The sequence below is a fragment of the Opisthocomus hoazin genome, chromosome 14 (genome assembly GCF_030867145.1).
Source record: "Opisthocomus hoazin isolate bOpiHoa1 chromosome 14, bOpiHoa1.hap1, whole genome shotgun sequence".
In the NCBI taxonomy this organism is placed as follows: Eukaryota; Metazoa; Chordata; class Aves; order Opisthocomiformes; family Opisthocomidae; genus Opisthocomus; species Opisthocomus hoazin.
The window spans coordinates 19,374,412-19,391,578 of record NC_134427.1 but is presented as its reverse complement, the minus strand read 5'-3'; the positions used below and the strand labels follow the sequence as shown (position 1 = coordinate 19,391,578).

The window sequence follows — 17,167 nt, the reverse complement described above, 5'->3', positions numbered from 1 at the left end:
GAAAACCGGCACAGCTGCAGGATAACAGCCCCGCAGGAGTGCCACCGCTTGAGAGAGAAGTTTTTTGTCTTTTTTTTAAAGAACAATTTCTAAATATATTTTTGGGGACAAGATTAGGCGGAACTTTATAACATTTCCTATAAATTACTTCTAAGAGGAAGTTAAAATTCATATGTGGACAGGTTTGTAAGCAGCTGATGCTTAAGCCTATTAAGACCATGTAAGTTAAGCGAGTTTCCCCCGCCTGCACAGAGCAGGAGCTGTTGTAACTGCAGAGTATGGTCCCAGCAAGAGGCACCTGTGCATTGGGAAGGAGGAAGGAGTCAGGCCCAGCTCCCAGCAAGCATCCTCGCGTTCGAAGAGCCGAGGACATTGCTGGGAGCTCTTTGTGCCACTCTTTGAGGAGAAAAGGGCCAGCCCCATGCAGCTTGCACTCCTCAGACGGTGAGACCCTTGCAGAAGGGCTCACACCTTCTGCTCTGTAGCCTGCATTGCTTGGTAACAGTGCTCAATCAACTCACTCGCAGAAATCTGAGATGAAAAAGACCTCTTAAACCACCCAGCCTATCCCCCAGCTGGAGTTATGGTTTTGCTGTTTCAGTTGTGGCTGTTGGTCTGCAGCTCGCATCAGCTGTGCACAATAAACCTCTCCCTAGTAAGACTGCCTGCTTGTCCCTTCCAGTGTGTCCCCATGCAGCGCTCTGGGAGAAGCCGAGTTCGTTGCCCATCACCTACTGGTTCAAAGCTTCTCTTGGATTTTTGTCTCTCTTGCTGTCTGGTTTCCCTTATTTTCTACTCAGATCTCTTCAGCGGTGAGATGCTGAAACTCATGGTTTATAGCTGGGAAAGAAAAATCAATAAATATTCAATTTCAGGGAGGAATACTCCTCCCTTAGGGCCATCCTCGACCTCCACAGCCATGTAATCCTATTTAACCTAAAGAATAGAAGAAGAAATTTTCTGCAGTAGTTTTTCTGCCTTTGCTTGGGTGCCTGGAAGCTGAGGTGCATTTCCATGGGTGCTAGAAAGGCACCAGCTCTACCTTCCTGCCTATTCAGGCCTAATACAGCTCTGTTTTGTCAAGATTAGGGCTCAGTTATGGTGGGAAAAAGCTCTGAGCTAACCAGTGTTCCCATACGAAACAACTTTCAACATACACTCGCACAAATGGTCTGACCCATCCTGTGCAAAGGGCCATCATACAACGAGCTCAGGACAGACTACAGTCTAACACTGTGTTTCCATCTGCTGAGTCGTGAGTCATTTATGGAGTCACTTGTCTTTCTGATTATGGTAGTTTCAGTATGACTCTAAATGAATCTTATTTCAAGAAAGTCAGCATGAATCTTCTTCGGAGGAGATGCAATGGATGCACAGTGGAAGGGGAAATACCTTCTTCTTTCAAGGTGATACAGATACACTAGTTGAGTAAAAACACTAACCAAAAAATTTCCTGCGCTCTAAGTGCAATGAAAGCTTTGTAATAAAGCATCTGAGATGACGTCCTGTGGAAGCAGAGAGGTTTCCTTTGTTTCTCTTTCTCAAAAAAAGAAACCTGTGGTTTGTGAACAAAAAAAAAAAGACATGCTAAAAAAGAGAAAAGGTCCCAGAGTCATATGTTGCCTGCTAACCTACACACATTCCCATTGCATACGCTACATCCTAATCCATAATATTTATGGTGGTTTACAAATACAAACATCTGCAACAGAATGAGTCACTGCTATTTAATAAACATGCAGATTCTTTGTAAAGCTAATGGGTTCATTTGGGCATGAAGGGTCAAAGCCATAATGACCCAAAAACTTGGGAGGTGTAAGTTGTTAAAAACCTTGTGGAAGGTAAGAAATCAAGTTCTGAAAGTAAAATTGATAATAACACCACTACATTTTGGGGTGGGACAAAGGAGGCACACACTTGGATGAAGAAATGTCATTTCACTCACGCCCTCTGTCCTTTAGTAAGAGCAGTAAAGAACTGAGAACTGTGCTTCTCACAAACATTTTGATTAGAGGTTTCCTCCGAGGACATGGGCAAGGTGACAGAGCATCCCTTTGCTCCTCATGCAAGTAGGAACTGCTCGACAAGATGCTGCTGGCTGAAGGGGATCAGCGCTGCTGTCCTTTCCTCGCTTTACCCATGGCTTCGGGCGGGTGGGTCTCAAGGGGCCCTCCCGCAGAAAAGAAATGCTGGTGCTCTGGTCACGCCCCATGGATGGATCTCTGAGCTTCGCAGGGTAAGATTTTGACGGGGCATCTCATCCCACAAGATCTTGCTAGGGGGAAGAATTAATCAGCTTAGATCCGGGCTACGACAAACCCCACCACACCAGGAAAACCTCGTGGCTCCACATCGTGTGGGGGGACTGAAATGTGCCAAATGGCTTCACAGTGCTGCCTGCCTGCCCTGCCCTGGGGCACATGGTGCAGGCAGAATCCCTGTGCCCCCACCAATGCTTTGCAGAGCTCACTGCTTCCCAGTGTCCCGCCCCTACGGAAATGCCTGACAAAGCCTTACCTGTGAAATCCATAGCAACAAAACACTGAAGAAGGGATGGCAGGATGGCAATCGTATGTCGGTGGATTCATTTAACAGTGAAATCCTGGCACAAGCATGAAGCAAATAAGCCTCCCTCCCCACTGTCAGCCCAGGGCATGACTTCTCTGTTCTTCATCCTATTTTGACAGCAGTGGTGCCGAAAGCTTAGGGCTTTTCTTGTTAACAGCTGCCCTGCAAATATGTGCAGGCCCCTTTGAGCTCATTTCTAGAAAGCGTAAGGATCAGTCATTATGAAATTGCAGCTAACTGCCACCGCAGGGCAGAAACCCAGCCGTGCCCTGGAGGGCGGCACCTCCCAGGGAGAGGCTTGTGGCCAAGTCGGGTTTGTCAGGAGTGCCAAGCGACCAGGGCCGGCCAGCAATCTCGACAGCATCTGCAAGGCGCCAGTAAAAAGACACAGTTGGTATTAATAAATAAATAAAGCAACTCCCCCACCGCACTTGGCTGCGTTTCATTGGGACTAATGAGACGGTAAAGACAGTCTCACACGCTTTCAGGAAGCAGCCGAAATTTTTGTGACTCGGCATCATTGTAAAGCAGCGCCCAAAGGGATCTGGAGAAGTGATGAAAAATCAAGCTGAAGAAAAGAAAGCCAGCTGCGGTGTGAGATGCACACAGACTTGGGAAGCCTCCAGGTGGGCAGGGCCCAGGCAGCTGCAATACTCTTAGTACAGCCTTGGCCACAGGCTGGCCACCCGCTGCCTGGGCTACCAGAACTTCCACGGGGCCACCGGCTCTCACCAAAACGAACCTGCGGTGGGTGAGCAAAAGCCCCGGGTGTAAGGAAGCTGAATTTGGCCAGCTGGCCTTGCCCTTGCCTGGGGCAGGCAGCCGGACCCTGTCCCACCTGGATCCCAGCCGTGATGCCGGGCTGGGGCTATCAAACTGCTGGCGCAGCCGGGGGTGGACATTGACTGGCATCATGAGCATCCTCCTACTCTGCTTTCTGTTCTGTTTGGTCTGTCTTTTTCACTGTTAATGGGGGTGTAAAGCAGGTCACAGCTCAGAGCAGAGGTCCCAGCAGAAGACAGCACTGAAGTGATTAAAGCCATTCAAGGATCTCCTCCCACCCAGAGCCCTCCTCTCCTCCGGCACATTTTCTCCTTCCCCAGGGCAGGCACAGTGAAGCATTAACTCCTTTAAGCTGCCCCCCAAATGACACCTTCTGACTGCTGCTACATTTTTGCAGGCATTTAAGCTCCCTGACAGTGAAGACTTACAGGCAGGACTCTTTGCATGAGGATGTTTACAGCCTCGCCAGCTAGCCAAGAGTTTTACTTCCATATTCCCTCACAACATGTTTATGTGTAGTACCTAAAATGACATTATTATTATCATCCTGAACACAGCTTAAAATTCTGGAGTGCTTTTTTTCATCTTTAAATCCAAAAGCACTTGACAACTGGTACATGCTCATTACATGCCGCATATGCTGCAATTCGTGCGCCTGTCACAGGGATACACCTGCCTCTGAAGTTACGCTGTGTTCCTGATAATCAGGATGCAGATTCGCACACCCACAGGTATGCACTCACTTCTGCGCGTTTGGCTTCGACCTACCTACGCTGTAACTTCTCCATATGAAATCCTCATTTACCTGTTTGAGATGGCAGAGGTCAACAGACAGAAAAATGCTGGTCTGGCTTAGTGCCACTCCTCTGGGCCGTGAGAAAATAAAATTATGATTTCTCAGGATGGAGGATTGGACTTTTTACAGAAATGAGTTGAAAAGAGGGAGAAAGCAGAAACTAACACACTGACACAGGTCTTCCTGGGTTTAACAACGTAACTTTGTTTTCCAGTAGTGGGAAAAGTGCCACTGAAACCTCGCGCCACACAACAGGGATTCCTACAGGTATATGAAAACTGCTTGTGTAAAATGGCCTGGAAACCCTTAAGATCTGACTCGTTCACAATAAATTCTCTAATACCGACATAGCAATAAGATATAATATTGAACAAAGGTACATTTTGACTTCTTGGAATGGCTTTAATCCAAAAGTCCTGCATAATCTTAAAGAATTTTTAAAAGGCTCTGCATGGATCCTTGAGATCTTAACAAAAATTAGGTGCTCCCAGGTTGGTTAAGGAACAACAGTTCTGAAATACAAATGCTGGGTATAATCGTCTGCTGGATGACTGAAGCTATTTTAAGTCACAGGAGTTTTCAGTCATTTTTTGAAAGCAAGTTAGGAAAATGTATACACCCAAGGGACTGAAGTTTGGACAAATTTTGAGTAAATTTGCTAAACTAATAGCTTTTATGGAAGGACTCCAAACCCGCTTTGCTAAAGGAAGAAATAGAGTTGGGGCTAATCCCCTTTCTTGTAACTCGCAAGCACGATGTAAATACAGATGTGCAAAGCAGTTAAAGAACCAGAAAGAACTGCAGGTTTCTCAAGCCTGGAGATTGTGCCCTGCCTCAGGCTATCGGGAGTCCCTCTCCCTCTATTTTACTTGGAACTGGCAGTTTTCTCAGTATTCTTTACCCAAACAGAACAAATTTTGCTGTTTCACCTTGTTAACTGAACATGTGGTGTGAGGTCAGCAACAGTCACGCAGCCTATCTATAACTGTCCGCGCTCACATGATGCGACAGCTCTGCGGAGAAGGAACATAAACAGGAAATTGGGCAAAGTGACTCTTTTAGTAGGGGACCACAACACTGCTTTTTTATTTTTTTCTTCAACTAAAGCCTTCAACAACATGCTGTCGGACCTACTGAAGAAAACCAGAGTAGCCAGCAGGACCAGAATAAAAGCCGCAAATGTTTACGCTGTAGCACTTTTGCTGGACCCTAACAACGTGTTCAGTGTAGGGAAATAAGCCCGCGCTCAGGGCTTTGCTCAGCAGCTCAGCTGATCTCTCAGCTTGGTGCGCACCAGAGTAAAACAACGTGTTCTCCACATACACTTTGGGCCAAATCGGGACTGTCCTTTTTTATACCCTTGTTGAATTTGTGGCTACGTGCTGCAAAGGCTTTGACCTTTGCACTTCTTTTTACTCCTAAAATTGCCTGGAGAAAGGAAGTGTGCAGGAGGCAAGCAGAAAAACAGGGAGGAGGCACACATGTGTGGGAGGACTTGTCTTAGAGAGCAGGTCACATTCGTTGAAAATCAGAACCAACCCTTCTGGACACACGTACAAAGATAGAAAGAAAAACAGAAATAGGTCCAACCAAGTAGTCAAACGAGCTCTGGATTTAACACGTGGAGGGCGGCACTGATTTCACTGCATGCTCCTAGCTATACAGACTCTGAAGATCGCCGCTGGGATCTACGCATTGGCTTGAAATCAGTCCCACGGGAACCACTCGGCCTTTGCGGTGACATTTAAACTCCACTGATGCAAATGGCACAGCTCCCATTTGCTCCGAGGGGGCCAGGTCCTCCTCTTGACAGGAAGCTCTGGGAAATGCAGAGATTCCCAAAAATGGAAAAATGACACGAAGGAATTCTCTCAGTAAAGAAAATCTGCCTCTGGACAGATGAGGAGCCTTTCTACCAACCACATCAGAAGATGAACTCTCCCTTCATGGGTCTAGCCTGGGTTTTGTGGGTTATGCATAGGCTGCCCTCAACACTGAATTTTCTCCAGCCAGTGAGCAAACATCTACTGTGTCTTCAGGCACGGCAGAAGGCCCTGTTTTGGGGGAAGGCAGGCCCCTCCATAGCTGTGGAGCTGGCCATGCCTGGACAGGACAGGCAGCACACAGCACAAACAGTGGCAGGCTCTTGCAGTGTTGCTGGCTTCAGCGGGAGCAGAGAGGGTCTGGCACGTTGGGAGGGCTGTCAGAATATGAGCAGCAAACATATGAATTATGATGAAATAACCTGGAATTTGGAAAGGTCCGTATTTGTCAGAAATGCGATTCAAGAAATTGGGTCTCTCCAGACTCAGACTGGAAACAGTGCTGCATGACTCAGGTGCTCAGCTGAAGCCAGTCATCACTGGCCAGATTCCCTTGCTGAATATTTACAGAAAACAAACCAGATTATCAATTACAAGTAACTTGTCAGACCTATTTAGTAAATATCATAATTGCATTAAAGAGTACACTAAGAGTGTGGGTAAGACACAAACCAAAACACATGGTGAAATGCGTTGGATGAAGTCTGTTCCCATACCGCATACATGGAAGTATGAATGTGTGGTGGGTTTATCAGGTGGCCCATGCTCACTCCAGAGGGGGTTGAGCTGAACCTCAACAACACTGGAGGAGGCTGGAAGCGCTCAATAGCTGGTTTTACACCCATTTGCTCATTTCAAAGTACGATATTAAAAAACCAGCTACGCTAAGGAATTTGAAAATCTATTTTGATTGCAGTTCTGTTGTTTTCAGCTGTCTCCTCATCAACTAAATTGCATTGTTTTACCCTGAAGTATTCTGCTAGGCAGTGTTACATTTCCAGAACTGGGTTTTCTTCCTCTTTAAAAGCTGTCTTAAATTAATCTCTCCTTTACACTTTACAGGAGGCTGAGCTGTTTTTTAAACATTTTTAAAATTATTTTTTCATTCTCCTTAGTTTGTGGAAAAGTGGTCATCACTCACATGGCTCGTAATACACAGCATCCACTGCCTGTCATTTGTTATTTTAAAATACATGAATGTTAGGAAAAATATAAACAATGCCCCCTGTGCCAGGTTTTCTTTTGTTTGTTGAAGAATTCTCTCTGACTTTTTAGAATTTTTTCTTGTTGCTGTTGCGCCCAGTGTCTCTTCCGAAAAAACAGGGTTTTCAGGGCTAAAGGTTTGAAGAAATAACACCCCGCGAGCTCCACTTTCCTTCACGTTTTAGGTGCATTTCACAGAGTCAGCTGGTTAAAGTCAGCTCGAGTATCCAAACATTCATCATGTAAACTTCCCATGCTTGGGAGATAACTGCACGTTTCTCCGTTCCGCTGTGGGAAGGCAATGCTGCCTGTGAAATTCTGCAGACCTGCGCTTTTTGTCTCAGTGTACCATTTCACGCTCTGCCTACTTCACACCGGCCCGTGGAGCGCAACGCTCCGGCGGAGCTGGGAATGAGCACCAGGGCACAAACCCAGCGGCCTCTGGCACAGGCTGTGTCGCTCATCCTCGCTCCTTTCTCTTTTCACCTCATCGGACAGGTCCTTCCAACTGCGAGTCACACACAGGTTAAGTTTTTTCAGGCCCCTGTTACTGCTGCAACTTCTGTCTTGATGTGAAGACGTCTACGTGCCCTGGGCTGTCATACCCTCTATAGCACTGCTACGGAGGAAAATCATCGTGGCAAATAAAGTACTAACAGCATTTTTAATGTTTATCTTCATTTGCATGACTTCTCAAACTTCCCTTGCTGCACCAAACGATGAAATCACAACATGTTCAGAAATATTAAATCATTTCCTCAACATCTGAATATAACAGGCTGCAAAAGGAAAACAATTAGATTTGGCACATTGCACACTTTATCCTTAACACTCCGAATTCTGGTATCGCTTCATATTTACAGGCTTGCACTCTGATCACAGCAGCGTTAAAAACAACTACGTATCATGATTTATTTCCTAGGAAATCTCCCAGACTTGCCAAACACCAGCTCTGCCTGCATGGCCTGGGTTTTAGGTGCCCACAGCAGTGCAGAACCCCTACAGCAAGTTCAGGATGCCCCAAGCCAGTTTCCTACCAGCTGGCCTCTGAGCAGCAGATCAGCGTCACCCAGGAACGTGCCCAGCCTAGTACTGGGCAGTGTCCTGCTGTCTCCGTGGTGTAGAAAGCCCGAGTTCAACGTGGCACTAAAAGGATGAGGTGCGATGCACTGCATTGCCCTGCCTGGCTGTGCATCCGCCTCTGCCTGCCCGCTGCACGAGGTGCGAGGGTCTGAACCTCCCCACGCCAGCCATGGGTAAAGAGAAGGGCAGGAGCAGGGCTGCTCCCCACCAGCCGGATGCGGTCCTGCCGTGCCGGGAAGGGCCAGGTCTCCCCCACATGAAATCCTGGGAAGGCTGCTGGGTGCCGGGGAGGGCAATGGGGGCTTCCCAGCTGAGACAGAGAGAGAGAAAAAAAGCTCTCATTTCTGCAGAACCCCACAGGTTTCACACCCAGAGCAGTTCGTTGCTGTGGGGTGGCTGATGGCATGATGACACTTCTGTGATATCGGCGTCATGACAGACTTGAGTAGGCTGGCCTGCCCCAGAGCAGCCCGGGCTGGAGGGAGCTGGCAAGCCTGTCCTGGCAAGCTGTCTGGCTCATCAGGCACGGCCAAAATGTGCTGGTTCCTCTGTGAAGCTGCAGCTTGCAAAAGGATGAGCCGGCTTTCCTGAGCAGGTGCCTTCTCTTTGGGGTTACGTTCGGCCAGTTGTCAGTATTTTGTAATGCAGATTTTTTTGAGTACAGCGGGAGTAAAACTCTCTGCCAAACTCCACAAATAGTGGAACAGTTTGGGAGTAAAAACAGATTTCAGAAATGAAAGTTCAGCTTGATCTATTGGCAACAATGTGCAATTAATGTGCTCAGCAATATCTTAAATATGAGCAATGTGGGAGAAGGGTAATAGCTCCCTTTCTATCATTTTTCAACCTGTCATAACACTAATCTATGAAACCCCAAAAGCCAGATTCTTAGCAAATGTAAACTGGTAAACGCAGTTGAAGGCAGCGGTGCTGTGCAGCTTATCCGGACCTTAATATTTTCAAAACTGTAAAACTACCAGAAGAGTATGTGCTTGTGGAATGGTGAAATAGGATCAGTGTTACTGTTACAAAAGTGAGGATAATGAGCCAGCTGGGTTTTTCCACAGTTATTTTCAAAACTACAGTGTTTATTTCTGCTTTTCTGCAGCTTCTTCTCTATCTCTTCTCCTCCCTTCCCTATCCCCTTTTTTTGTGGTTTCTGCACTCTGAGCTACACCCACAAAATGAGGTCACCAAGGAGCAGCAAGGACATGGATACAGTGTGACTGCATCATTTTCTGCGTGCGCGCTGCCGGCTGCACGTCCTGCTCCAGGCGGGAACACCAGGGCTCCGCGAAGGCGGCAAGGGAGAGGACCAGGGAGGAGGAGAAGGCGTCGAAACTGGACTGCTGCTGTGTGGGGATGTCCCACCACCTCTGCTGCGGGCGCTGAATAAATGGGCATTGGAGAAACACATGGCATTGGTGCTCCCCAGAGGTAAAAGGGATGCTGCTGCAGGGAGAGGTGCCTCCCCGTGCCCTCCCAGCATCTGCAGCTAGAGAAATGGAAGATCCTTCGGACCCAGGCTGCTGTGTCCTGCAAGCATGAGGCTGGCAGGGTCTGTCACGCCTCCACCCGACCGCCCTCTTCTACGTCAAGGCTGCAAGAAAGTGGGGAATATGAAGAGCCCTGGTAGCTCCCTGGCCATCCCCTTTCCTCCCCATTAACCTGCCTCACCTGAGTGCCTGTGAGTGGCGATGCCTTCATAGCCCCCTGCACTTTGGGCAGCCCCTCTTAGCCCGTCACGGCAGGTCGGTGCCACCAGCTCTGTGCAACGGCCACCTGCGCGCCTGCTGTCCTGGTGTAAATACCTGTACATTTGCTCCTCCCGTGCCCTGAAACGGGGAGAGCATCTGAAGCACATCTGGGGCACCTGAAGCACATCTGGCCCATAGCCCTGGTGAGACTACAGGGCTCCCCGGGATGACGCAGTCCCAACCAGCCGGCGAGGCCATGCGCTGCGCTGGAGTGAAAAGCCCTCTCTTGACCTTAGTAACAACCACGAAGTCTGCGTTCTGCTTTCCTCTGACTGGAAGAGTTTGTCAATTCGTCATAAAACCATACCTCACCCAGCTCAAATTTCACAAATCTTCCAAACCGAAAGTGTACGGTCCTCTGCAGCGTCTGCAGTGCTTGCATATGCTTTAGAAGGAAGCGAATGTAAGCGTGGCTGCTGCAGATGCTAACGTGACACTGTCAACCTGAACTGCAAAACAGGAGCTGAAGTGAAATTCAGGCTGGCTTGGAGTTCCTCTGCTGATTTTTGCAATCATATAACCTCATTTTCGGTTTTTAAGTGTGTTTTATTGCTTCTAATCCCATGGGAGAGATCCATGAAGACGGAGAAACTAATAGCAGAAATGCCAAGACAGCCTTCTACACTGAAATCTGCTCAAACCACAAAGTAGACACATAAAAACTCCAAATCCTCCACAGATATAACCGTTTCCTGACCAGCTGAATGCACAATCAGAGTTAATCCATGGGGCTCTCCTGTCTGTGTGAAGGGCAGTGCACTCCCATCCCCGCCAAGGCTGAATTCTCCTCCTCCTCCTCCCACCAGCGATGCCCCAGACGCAGACCGGTTAGATAACTGAAGGTTTGTGTCCAACAATTTGCTTTCAGCTTGCTTCAAAGAGTGCAGATCCTTGACAGTCAGTGCCTTCGCACTGGCAACAAAAACACTGCTCAGAGCATTTGTCTTAGGGAGGGTGTGGAGACAGACAGATTTACAACAAAGAAACGGAATGAAACATCCTTGGCTCTGGGCTGAACCCACAGCATGCAGTCTATTAGAGAAAAACAAACAAGACTTTCCCTGTTGCTGCCCTCCCTTGAAGTGTTCAGGAGCCGTGCAGGTCAGTTCAGCCCTTGTTGTGCAGAACACGGTATCCCGGAGGAGGGTAAGCTGTCTGGCGCTGGTGGGGAGCAGAGCTGCGAGGATGTTTGGCAAGAGACTGAACCCCATTTCCAGGCCAAACAAGGTGCCTGGGTGGCAGCAGGTGACGGTGTGCCACGCCAGCGGGGACAGCACAGCTCACAGCTGGGTCGGCACCAGCGCAAGCCTTAGCCACCATCGGTTTTCAGTGCTGTTCTCTGTGGCTTTGCTCATGCACACAGGAGCTACAGGTCACGGCAGGTGTCGTTTTTAATGAGTCTCAAAACCACTTCTGTGTCGGCAGGCAATGTTTTGCCCCCTGGTTCTGCCATTTAGACTCCTGCCTGGTTAATTTAGGAGCGACAGCACGTGGGTATCACGGGCCTGCTGGTGCTTGCAGGTAGCAATGGGAGAAGAGATGAGGACTGTGATTAAACAGGGGTCATCTCAAGAGTGTTTATGCTCTAGGAGCAAAGCAAAAGTAGAGCAATAAGAAGTGTTTTCAAAGGGAGAGTTAAACTGAGAGCTGCAAAGGGAGAGTACGGGAGCCCCAAACGGGCAAGAAAATTGGAAGAACAGGAATGGGAGGAGCAGGAAAGCTGAAGGAAAAAGGACAACTGAAAAACAAACTGTGGGGATCATGCAGAGAAAGGACTGGGCTCTCCAGCTCAGTGGCAACAACCTCAGCGAGGAGCAGCTCCATCCCCAGCAGTTCACATCAGCACGACCTGCAGAGCGCTGATGGCAAAGCCCTGCCCTGGGACGAGGGAGGCACAGCCGGCACCGCAGTCCTCCCAGCAACCCAGGCAAGGGTTTCTCAAAATCACACCCAAGTTTTTGCTATGGGTGGAGTAGCCCCATCGCGCTCTGAATCATCAGGCCGTGGGCTGGCCATTGTATGCATTGTTATGAGGTATCTTCTTTGCTAACGCCAAGCAGAAAAGCCAGCAAAGCAACAGGAGGGAAGAGGCTGTTACTGAAATCCTACGAGGAGAGTGAGGAATGATGAAACACTATGCCTCACATCCCTGCTTGGATTGCAAGAGCAGCCACTGCAACAGCAAAGTGTCCAAAGCACTGCGTGGCAGGCATGGCCAAGTCAGGGCAGTCGGAGAGATGGCTCTGGAGCACCTGGCTGCTGCTAAAGAATCGCAGAGAGCCCTAGAAACCTCTTGTTTTGCTAGTACACTGAAAGCAGAGGGCAAGAGCTAATCAGGACTTGTGCTAATTAAGCTGCCTGTTGCTGGGAGAGGATGGGGATGTGGCTGGATGCCAACAGTAATATGGTAGGCGGGATAAGTGGGCTCTGCTGACTCCCAGAGAAAGTCTGCTTTGGTAACCTGGCAGTTAGGCTTTCGTCCTTCCCTCTCCCGGGGTTTCTCATGGACCAATGCAGCCTGTGAAGCCCTTTTGGAGTCCCACGCACCTCCACCTCCTCCTGCACATGTGTGGGCAGGAGCCACCAGGCCTGGCAGGAGGGCAGAGCCGTGGTGGGACGCACCGGGCTCGTGCTCCCCTCCGCTCAGCCCCACTGTGGCGCGGCGACGGCAAGGGCTGCTATTGCTGGCAGAGCTACAGCCTGGTGTTTTTTGACCTTTTACTCTTCCAGAGATAGAAATGGGATTTGTCTGAGGCTTGGAATAACTTCCTGCGATTGTGCTGGAGAGGGCTAGTCTGGCTTGCTAGATAGCTGTGTCTGTCGGGCTGGCTTAGGAACGGAGAAAGCCTCTGTACTGTGACTAAGCCGAAGACAGATTTAAAAGATCCCAAAGACACCACATGTGCCTTAGAGAAAAATAAGCTGATAGCACCGTACATTGTTTGCAGTAGGACAGCCGGGCCTGGGCTGCTTCTGGGTTTCGGCATTAGCCATTACCAGAGAACCACTAACAACCCCTAAAGTGAACGGCGTCTGCATATTGATAGTTATGCCTCAGATGCTGACTTACAAAGCCTCTCCAGATCAGTGAAGTACGCGTGTCTGCATGTGTGGGAAAGTAGGTAATGGTCTGAAAATTGATCCTTTGGGATGATGAGAGCAAGTAATAGTTGTGCAAGCTTCCCCCTCCTCCTCCAGCCTTCCTCTGCCTCTGAACGCAGCCAGGGCAGTCAGTGATCCTGGGCAGATGCCGAGGCCGAGGTGAGGGAGGACTGCTCTGCTTTCCCTGCATCTTTAACAGTATTCTGCATCTTTTTCATTACATCTTTAACCGACTTTTAGCAGCCTTTAAAAGTGACGTTGCCTGGTCAGATTTTTCAACACAACTGTTTGGCTGAGGAGGAGGAGGAGCCTCATCACCTTTACTAGGCTGACAGCTCTGGCACTGGCTGGGGTAGGGGGACACCAGGGGAAAGGCACTGGGCTGCTCTCTTCCCGACCATGAAAGAAACTAAAACCTACAGTCTGACAAACCCATGCATCCCTGGGAATCCAAAAAAGGGCTAGATGCAGACATGGTATTGTAATACTCCTTGATGGCCTTCATCCCTGACCCTGTTGCACTAGGCAAAAATATTAAACCCTAAAATGATGGAGTTTGATCCAAGGAGTTCACAATCACAACTAGTGCACTGGAATCTGTAATAGCACTTGCAAGAGCTCCAGTTGCTCCCAGCTAAATAAGAGCCAGCCTGTGCAACCAGGGCATGCTCCATCTTAAGCCCTAGATAAAGCTTTTACGTGACTATTCAGCACTCAAGCTGCCATCACTGTCCTTCCACACACCAGCTCTGACACACAGTGAAACTGAGGGTGGAGGCAAGGCAGGACCTAACCTAGACGGTCTCTTGTCGTTCGGCAGATCTGTTGGGAGATTCCAAAGAATTAAGCAAGCATGTATGTCAAAGAAAGGCTTTTCAAAGCAAGCTTTTAGTTGCTTCTTGTATTTTACTCACCAGTAGGCAAAATTACTATGTCCAAGTGATGTGTGCTAGTGTTCTCCTGTGCGACTCACCCGCAGACTGCCTGCTTCTGACTCTCCTTTCTTAAAATTTGGAGTAGGAATGAACTTAGCCTTTTACTGATATTCCTTTAAACATACATCACCTGGTGGGCAGGATCCTTGGCTGAAAAAGGTAATTTTGTACTCTTCTGGCCAACAAACTCCAAGCAGTGCCAGCTGGGGACCCCCCCGGCACTGGGGAATACTCAGGCCGTATCCAGGCCTGAATTCAGGTGTGCTATTGATACGTATCAGCTTAAATAATTTATAATATAATTGTATAATATGGTAAGAAGGGTAACATCATGCCTTTGAGCTTTAGCGCACAGCAGTTCTCTTGAACAGCAGAAGGAAGCAGTACCAGGCTATGCAGTTTATCAGTTTGCATTAAAGTTCTGACTCCTATGTTATCTCACATGCTGCTTTCTAAATAGGTAGTGTCAAAGAAGCTGGAATTTTGTATCTGAATATGTTTTTACAAAAAAAAAAAGAACTGAAATCAAAACAGGGTGAAAAATTTAACACAGAAAAAACTCACCTAGCTTATTTGTAGGTAATTTCACATAATGAATTAATTTTAAAGCCTTTTAAAAAGTTTTTAAATGCTTTTGTGCATTTTTACTCTATTCCAATTCCATTCAAATACAGCTTGTTTCAAATCACATAAAATAATCCCTGCTGGGGGAAAGCAAGCTATCCACAATGGTACCTCTTTAGTACAAAAATTATAACATAAATAACATGAGTAATATTATATTAAGCTACACAAATTCCTAGATATCTATGAATGGATATAGAGCATCCCTTTTAGCAAAAATAAGTGCACATTTACTCTAAAAACTCCATTTAGTTGTAAAATCATTGCACAGCAGCTAAAGAAAGTGTATTTCAAGGAAATAAACTAAAAGGTACCTGTGGAAAAAAATCAGATTAAGAAATTACAATTTAATTCACAGATTTCTACCTTCTCATTTAAATTATTATAAAAATAAGTGATATCACTGCTCTAGGTGAATTACTGCTCTATGCAGGAAAACTTCCGACAGGTGATTGGACTAGTTTGGGGAAGTATCATGAGAGGAGCCGTTGAAATTAAAAATAAAACTACTAGTACTGCCAGACTGAAAAAACTTGTAGCCTGTGATCAGTGGTGTTGCATGCAATGGTCTTTTTCTACCCTCCATCACATACGTCAAAAAACCAGTGACGGACCGTCACAGCATGGGGCATCTGTTCACCCACTGTTTAAAAGGTATCCGAGGGCTGAGTAATTAGTCTTTCTCACCACACGTTAATTCCAACAATTTGACTCGATAATTCTGCTTGCTGTACAGTAAGAAGCCATCATACATCTTCACAAGGACCGTGGGAATAATGCATGTAAACAGATTCTTTTCAGCTTCTCATACGCGTGGGTTTTGCCCCCCTGCTCTCCCTGTCAGCAGACTCTGAGCTGGTGACTACAGTCACAATTCAGACACATCTAGAATTGCATTTAAGAACAAATATGCAAATATTCCTGGTATCACTTTATTATCAAAAAGACCAGGTCACAGTATGTATGTAATAGTTCACACTTCAGTGAGCAAGTGTAAAGTAGGCCACGATGAGGGTGTCTCTCTAGGTATAACACAATTCAGTGTGTAGGTGTGAGAGCAGTCTCACCATACCAAACTCAAAATTAACCCCCCCCAAATAAACAACATCAAAAAAGATGCAAAACAGTGCAGCTCAGGTCTGTGTAGACTCAGGCTGTTTCTCTACTATACCAGAAGAACAAAGCCCCAGAAGAGAGAGCATGTTACTCAGACTTGCTTCAGACTTAGCTCCTTTTCTGCGCGGTTTTGCTCCTCATCACGAAGCATCCCAGGGTTTATTTGTTTTTCCCTCCAGAGATCTTGGCCCTCTGACACAAACCCAGATAGACATGCTGCACTGTGACACAAATCCAGACAGGCATCCCACACCACGGCACTGTGCGGTCCTTCTGCATGGAGATGCTCTCTCACGGTCACCAACAAATTTCATGTCAGCAAAAAAGTCAGATTATCTTCAATTTCTATGTGTGTTCTCATGAAGTTCCTGGAAGTCTTTGCAAAAGACGGTCTGCAGGTTGGCTATACAGCTGAGAGCCCTCTAGCCTACTCCTGAAGATACACATCTTCTAATACTTCAACAATTACTTGCTTTTGTCGTTTGACCTAGTTCCAGGCTTGCCCACAGAGCAGGAAGCTGTGCCGCTGTAATGCCACGGCCCCTGGTACTGTATCTTCACACTGACAACGAAACTCAACACGATCTGCTCTGCCTACAGAGTAATGATTGTGGCAGGAGCTGTAAGCAGAAGCGTGAAGTTCACAGTCGCTGGTTTTGCTAACTGAATCCCACAAAAAGTGATGTGAGATAAGGGCTGTTTGAGCACAGAGCAAACAAACAAACAAACACCCTAGAGCACTTTGATCCTGAGACTTCAACATGGCTAGCACAATTAGAAAAGACCCCATCTCTCAAGTCCGATAGGGTAAGTGCAGCATTTAACCTCCAAAATTCAACCTGACAGAGCCTCCTGGTGCAGGCTGTTTCCCAAGGGTAGCAAAAAAAGCCAAATCATTTATAATAACATCATTTGCCCTCCAAGTTTAGATCCCAGTTCCAGAAGGTATTTGAGCACAAGCTTCACAGCAAGCTCAGGAATAGTCTTTGACCTCATTTAAACTAAAATACTTTAAGGAATTGAGCTCGCGTTTTTTGGGGCTATAGGCCAAGTTTTCCCTGCCGTTTTCATTGTCCAAAGTCTGAGCAGTGCCTGGCAAGATGAAGTGAGAATCTTGACTTGAACTAAGTGATGTGCTCCTGTTTAGCCATCTTCTCACTTCAAAGACAGTGAAAGTTTTCTTTCTGAAAAAATGATACGTTTGAAACATACACATTAGGTATAGGATGAAACTGAGAGGACACTTCCTCTTCTAATGCAAAAGCCATGCACCATGGAACGGCAAGTAAACACCATACATATGTTTGCATGAGAGGTATGTGGAAATCTTCTTGGGTATTGAACGTTGGATGCCCACTAATTCTGATTTGCAAGTGG

General features: G+C 47.3%; 1 protein-coding gene across 3 annotated transcripts in view; it reads right to left on the bottom strand.

Annotated features, from left to right (window-relative positions):
• The window catches only part of GAB3 (GRB2 associated binding protein 3), a 68,581-nt gene that overhangs the window by 28,854 nt on the left and 22,560 nt on the right, over positions 1-17,167 (bottom strand). The window lies entirely within an intron of this gene.